The sequence below is a fragment of the Mastacembelus armatus genome, chromosome 18 (assembly GCF_900324485.2).
Source record: "Mastacembelus armatus chromosome 18, fMasArm1.2, whole genome shotgun sequence".
Taxonomy (NCBI): Eukaryota; Metazoa; Chordata; class Actinopteri; order Synbranchiformes; family Mastacembelidae; genus Mastacembelus; species Mastacembelus armatus.
The window spans coordinates 5,117,805-5,123,827 of NC_046650.1; positions in this window are offsets into that span (position 1 = coordinate 5,117,805).

Sequence of the window (6,023 nt, forward strand, 5' to 3'; positions counted from 1 at the left end):
GACCAGGAAAGGCCTCAGCAATGGAAAATGGGGAAGGATTTGCCTCATATTACTGTTTATACTGAAGGTATAATAAAACAAATCGAAAGATTTGGCAGAGTCTCTTTATTTGGTTACATCACAACAAACACAAAAAGGTATCAGACCCTTATATAATACAGTACATATAGCTGCAAAAACGATGAATATTTCACAAAAGACAAATGTAGTTCGTTACACATAAATAAGGATAAATAAAGCTTAAAAGATGTGGTTTAACATTTCAGGTAATGTTGACATTTTGCGTTAAATCAATAGGTTGGTACCACTCCCTGTTTATACAGTATATGTGCTAAATATGCATCTGGACCTAACAGCCAGTTATTCACAGCTATAAGATAATACAACTGTGATGTATACTGTGATATATGACATGCTATGACTTGTGACATAACATAGTGGGTTAACATGTTGTATTGCAGTGATGTGATGATTTGATACATTCTGAGTTATATAGAAGGTCATTCACTCCTGGTCTCGCTCCACTCGGCCACTCCCTCATATGAAGGAGAGTGGTAAAGTGGGATTGTATGATTTGCAGACTGCCTGGAACTCGGGAAACTCTAAAAATTTAGAGGAAAAACAAAACAAAAAACAGCAACACGTTAAATGGCTTCACTTAATGCTGACACAGAAGAGGTCGTACCCACTCATGTTTGCGTTTCACTTACTGTGCTGGTTTGGTTTGTTGCACAAGCATTTGATCAGGTCCATTTTCTCTTTAGAGTTTGTGGGAACAAGTGGGAAACGACACTTTATTTTGCCACCAGGAAAAACTGCAATGAGAATGGAGGTGGTCATGGAAATTTAGGGCACAGAAATTTGCTTGTTTTTTACTACTGAAAATGTTTAAGCAAAAGGCTATGATCAGTGGACACTCACCTGCACACCTGCACCTCTGGATGTGCATTTTGCTCACACGAAATTGAAATCCAGCAGATGAAGCTGTACAAAGTGGAAAAATACAAATAGGAAGAAATTAGAAAGTGTAACAATAATGAAAATACCAATCAACTATTTCCCAGCAATATTTCCTGCCCAATATTCACAGTTTGTGGTATTACATTGTATATTTCCTAAGTAGAATCAATTATTTGATTTAATGTCAGCAAAACAGCAGAAGATGCCTGTGTGCATGTGATTTACCTGTGCCGTCAGAGAAGCTGCCAACCAGAATGATGAGCAGGAGAATAACAGCTAGGATCTTTGACATGATGACAGACATGAAGTTCATCCATTCACAAGAAAGTCTTCCTTGTTAATACAGGAGATGAGAAACTCTGACTATTATATACCAGTTCAGAAAGCCCCCATTCACGTGGGTCTGCGGTTCATGGGCAGATCAGTGTTGGGAACTCATGAGAGGGGGGTTGTTTCATTCAGTTATTTATTTATTTTTTTTGTATCCTTTCATCTGTGCATGGATTGGACTGAAATATGATGAATATGGAGATAGCACATATACATTCCCAAAAAACAAACAAGCAAAAAAGATTGTTTGATGTTTTCTTCCTTCTAGAATGAGATATAATAGATCCGCTCGCTGCGTTTATGCTTCAGTGAGCTCCAGTAATTTAACCTCCTGAGTAGACTGATTTCCTGGAACTGTTTCTTAGCATCTGACCTGATAAAACAGCTTTTCCAGATTCGTGCTGCACATGGAAAAATATCCAGAACAACACGTATTAATTCTAAAAATAAAAAACTTTATTATTGTATTAATTAAATCTAGTTCTTAGCAACTCATTAATTTCCCTTTTAAGTAGATTTAAGATTTTAAAAAAAGTTATTTAATTGAATTTCTATTATATTTTGTGTGTCATCCTGATCAGGCTCCTTACTACAGCTGGAATATATGACTCTAGGGTTTTTTTTAATTGTTTCATTAAATGTCATTATTATAAATATTGTTTTAAATGCATCTATATATCTTTTAAATGATAAACCTGACATTTATTCAACATAATGAAAACCAAACCAAGAAGAAGAAAGCTGCTCTTGGTAAGTAATCCCCAGGAGTACCCTGTGTGGGTTGGGATAATGAAGTAGTGAGGCCTACCAGACATAACTGGTTGGAGTTAAGGTGAGGCTGGACTCAGATAAAGGCAAATCAAAACATTGGCACTAAATGGTAGACAAACTGGTTTGACGTTTGTTACCGTAAATGATGCAGGAATCTTACAAAAACATCTTGAGATGAGTCTTTATTTGTCATGTAACTGATAGATTTTTGTGTACAGGCCATATGTCTATATAATGTCTATATGATGTGAGCTCAGTTGAACTGCTACCTGTGGCATAAACTTCATGTCATGGGCTATGAATGGGAGTTACTGAGGGGTGTCTGCTATTGGGTGGAACTGAAGCCAGTCTCATTACTGAAGATGAGTAATTACGCACTGCGCCCTCGAAACTTTGGCACACCTCCACTGTATAATCCCAAGTGTCAGCACGGTCGCTCATATCAACCGCGCGGTGACGTCTACGTGCTGCTATGAGTCAAGACACAATACGAGGAAATCCCCAAGGCCCAGAAAACGACGAGTGGCCCCTTTAAGTCGACGCTTCCTCGGTGTTGTGCCTAAAGAGAGAGAGAGTGAGAGGGAGAGAGAAAGAGAGAGAGCGCTGATAAACAACAACACGGTTCTCAGAAGACGCTTTTACCGGATTCATCTGTTCACCGAGGCCTCGCTAAGGAAGAGGTGAGTTGGTATTTATGGTATTTCTCAGTATTTGTACGAGACTGTAGCGATCAGTTCATGTTGGTTTCATATCCAGGCGGAAAAGCAGTTTATTACGGTGAGAGGCTCGAACACTAGACTGCTGCTGTTCAGCTACTGTACTGAACAGGAAGGCGTTTGTTACACCTGTTAGTAGTGACACATTAACACACAGGACCACCACGTCGTTTATTTCAGTGTGAACAGCGGAGAAATGTGTGTGCGCACTTTCTAAACGCTGGACGCGCTCTGACGCGTCACAGGCGCTTTTCACAAACGTGCGTACTTTCGTTCACAGGACACGAGGACTTCGTCACTGAGCCGACAACATCTTTATTTCCATACATTCATTGTCGAGTGCCATTGCGGAAGTGAGACGCTGCTCGACACGACACGAAGCTTTGGTTGTGCGGACATCTAGCGGCCAATCAGGAGAACAGACATGTACGGAACCTCAGGTATCCCAGAGCTCATCCCGCCCAACGGGCCGCCCCGGCAGCCCGGCCCGGCAGGGCAGTACAACCCGGGGCACCCCCAGGTCAGCGGCCACGGCGGCGGGCCCAACCCTCAGAGACTCGGACAGAGGGCCCCTAAACTGGGCCAGATCGGCCGCTCTAAGAAAGGTTAGTGATTTCTTTTTTATTTTCTATGGAACTTTGTTTGGTATTTGTCAGTATGATATTTCTAACAAATACAAATAATAAATACAACAATCTGCTATTAACATCAGAAGAAGAAGAAATATATTATTTTTTGAATTACACTGTTAGAGGCATCTGATGATTAAAACATATATAGCATGTAAACCTTATTACTGAAAGTTCATAATGACAACTCCTGCTGAGCTACAGTCTGATCTGATCACATTCAGAGAGGGACTATACTTCTCTTACTGTAGTAATAACACACAGTTATCTAAAAGAAGGCATGGCCGTGTAAAGTATGCAACATTTCAAATAGAAGGTAGCTTACTCTCCTGCCAAGACTAGATAGGAAGATCAGTGTCACTGATCACCAGTGCTGGTTTATTTTAGCTGAGCAAGCAGTTTAATCTGTTTCTTCACCACAGTGAAGGAGTGACACGTTGTGGTTTCTCAGGTAGTTAAGTGCAGGACTGTTTCTTGGCTGGGATGTCACAATAGCCTCACATAATCCAGCCCACAGTGTGATGTTTTTAAATGTTACTTTTCATAACATGTTAGTTTGTGAGCGTTAGAGGTAGTGATGGCAGAGCCTGACTAAGCTGGTGGTTTCTTAATATTTCATGCACAGACATAAAAGTGGTATTGACCTTCTCATCTACCTTAGCAGGAAAACAAATTAGTGCATTTATCAGAGCAATTAATATTTCTGAACTGACAAACTGGTTAGAAATTAGTCTTTTTCATTTCAAAGCATTCTTCCCCAACAAAGCTCACTCTCCTGACCTTTGACCTTTCTTCCTCAGTGGACTTGGAAGATGAGGACTTGGATGACTTCATGAACAATAACGGGGAGTGCCCCGTATCCCTGTCGCCCATCTCCTAAACATCACCTTGAAGTGCCATGAAACCCCTCCCTTTCCTCAGGACGCTAAACATCAGTGATCTCGGCCTTGATCCTGTCAAGTGTCCTACAGTACTGAAGCTTCTGATGACTCCACAAGGCACAAAAATGGCTCATTTAGCGCCAGCTGAAGTCTCGGCCCAGATTGTATATAATGTTTCTTTAACATACCTTTGGACAGACTGTAACTGAATTGTAATGCATTGCCCTCTACTCTATAGGTAGGTAGTCGACTGTTGGGACTTAAGAACGATTTGGAGAAATGTCTTTCAGAGCTTTTTAACAAGGGCTACGTTTCTAAAGTTGCACTTATCAAATGGTTAGATGAGAAGCAGCCTCTCACCGGAGCGTTTCCAGTTGAGGGTCACTGATTGCCTGCAGGGTGGCTGTGTGAAGGAACACAAGCCTGTTAATGTCTATCAGACAGGTAAAATATTAAGCTTTGTTTGTGCAATGACTATCATTCTCTACTCTCACACTGATGCAAGTGGTGTACTATTATCCAGTGGATGGAAGCTTGCTCTTTACAGAAAAACAACTACTGCTAATTATTTATTGTTTTAAAAAAAGAAGACACTTTGTTGTATTATTATGGCTTCTATATGTTTTTTTTTTTTTACTTGTCTCTGAATGGGTATTGCTTTTGTCAACTATAACTGAGATTTATTATGTTTCCAAATGGTGCACTTTGTGGGAATGCCTGTGCAGTGACATGTTGCAGAATTCTATGCATGGAGTCTGTTGAAGCATCAAAACAAGTAACTGGCATCCTGTTAAGGGCTATGTAGTAGTATTTCAAACCGCGCCACCATTTTGCTCTTTAGGTCTTGCAGCACCAACATTTTCCTGAGATCACTGGTGGCTTGAGCTGCAGACTCAGCAGTAAAATAGCATAAACAACAACAGATTTTATGGAGCTTTCGTTTATTTTCAAAGGCAGGGATTCCCAGTTGGCCACACAACTGTGATGAAAGACATGTACAGTTGTAAATGTTTCTGGAAAAAAAAAATGCCAAATGATGTTTAATGTTATCTCATTGCTCATTGAAATGCATTCTGATTGGTGCACAGATGTGTCATAATGAACAGCACTTCCTTTGTATTAATATTTATTTTAATAGCAGTGATCTGCTTGTTGATGGAGTTATAGTGTCTGTCAGGTTCAGGGTTGCTATTTAAAGTAAGACTTTAAAATTACAGTATGAGATAATGAAAAGATGCAGCCTATGATTCGCTGTCACTGCTGAGACAATCTTAACACTGATGTTTTTTTAAAACATTACATGGACCTTAAATGACATGTTATTGTCTATTAAAGGCTCATGCTGACATCATGCTACTTATTTGGCTGTGAAATTGGTACTAGCTCACTTTAATTTTGTGCGACATGGGAGCGCTGCATTTCACAGCTCATTCTCTTACTCAAAGGTTGTTGTATGAGTTGTGGTTACTATTTGCATGGAAATGGTTGACTTTTCATATTGCATCTTGGGAAATAAAAGAAAAATCTTTGTGGAATCTTTGCATTAAGTTGATTACTTGTGTCAGCTCGCCCCCTGAAAAACGGAAGCAAAGACAACAGGAAACGCATGAGAGATGTAGATAAGATGTAATGTGGGCATGGCTGTTGAGAAGATCCCCCAAAACTCTTAGAAATTCTCTTCTAACTCAAGGAACTCAAGTTGCTCAGTGTTGTGGTCTCAGTTCACTTGACCTGTG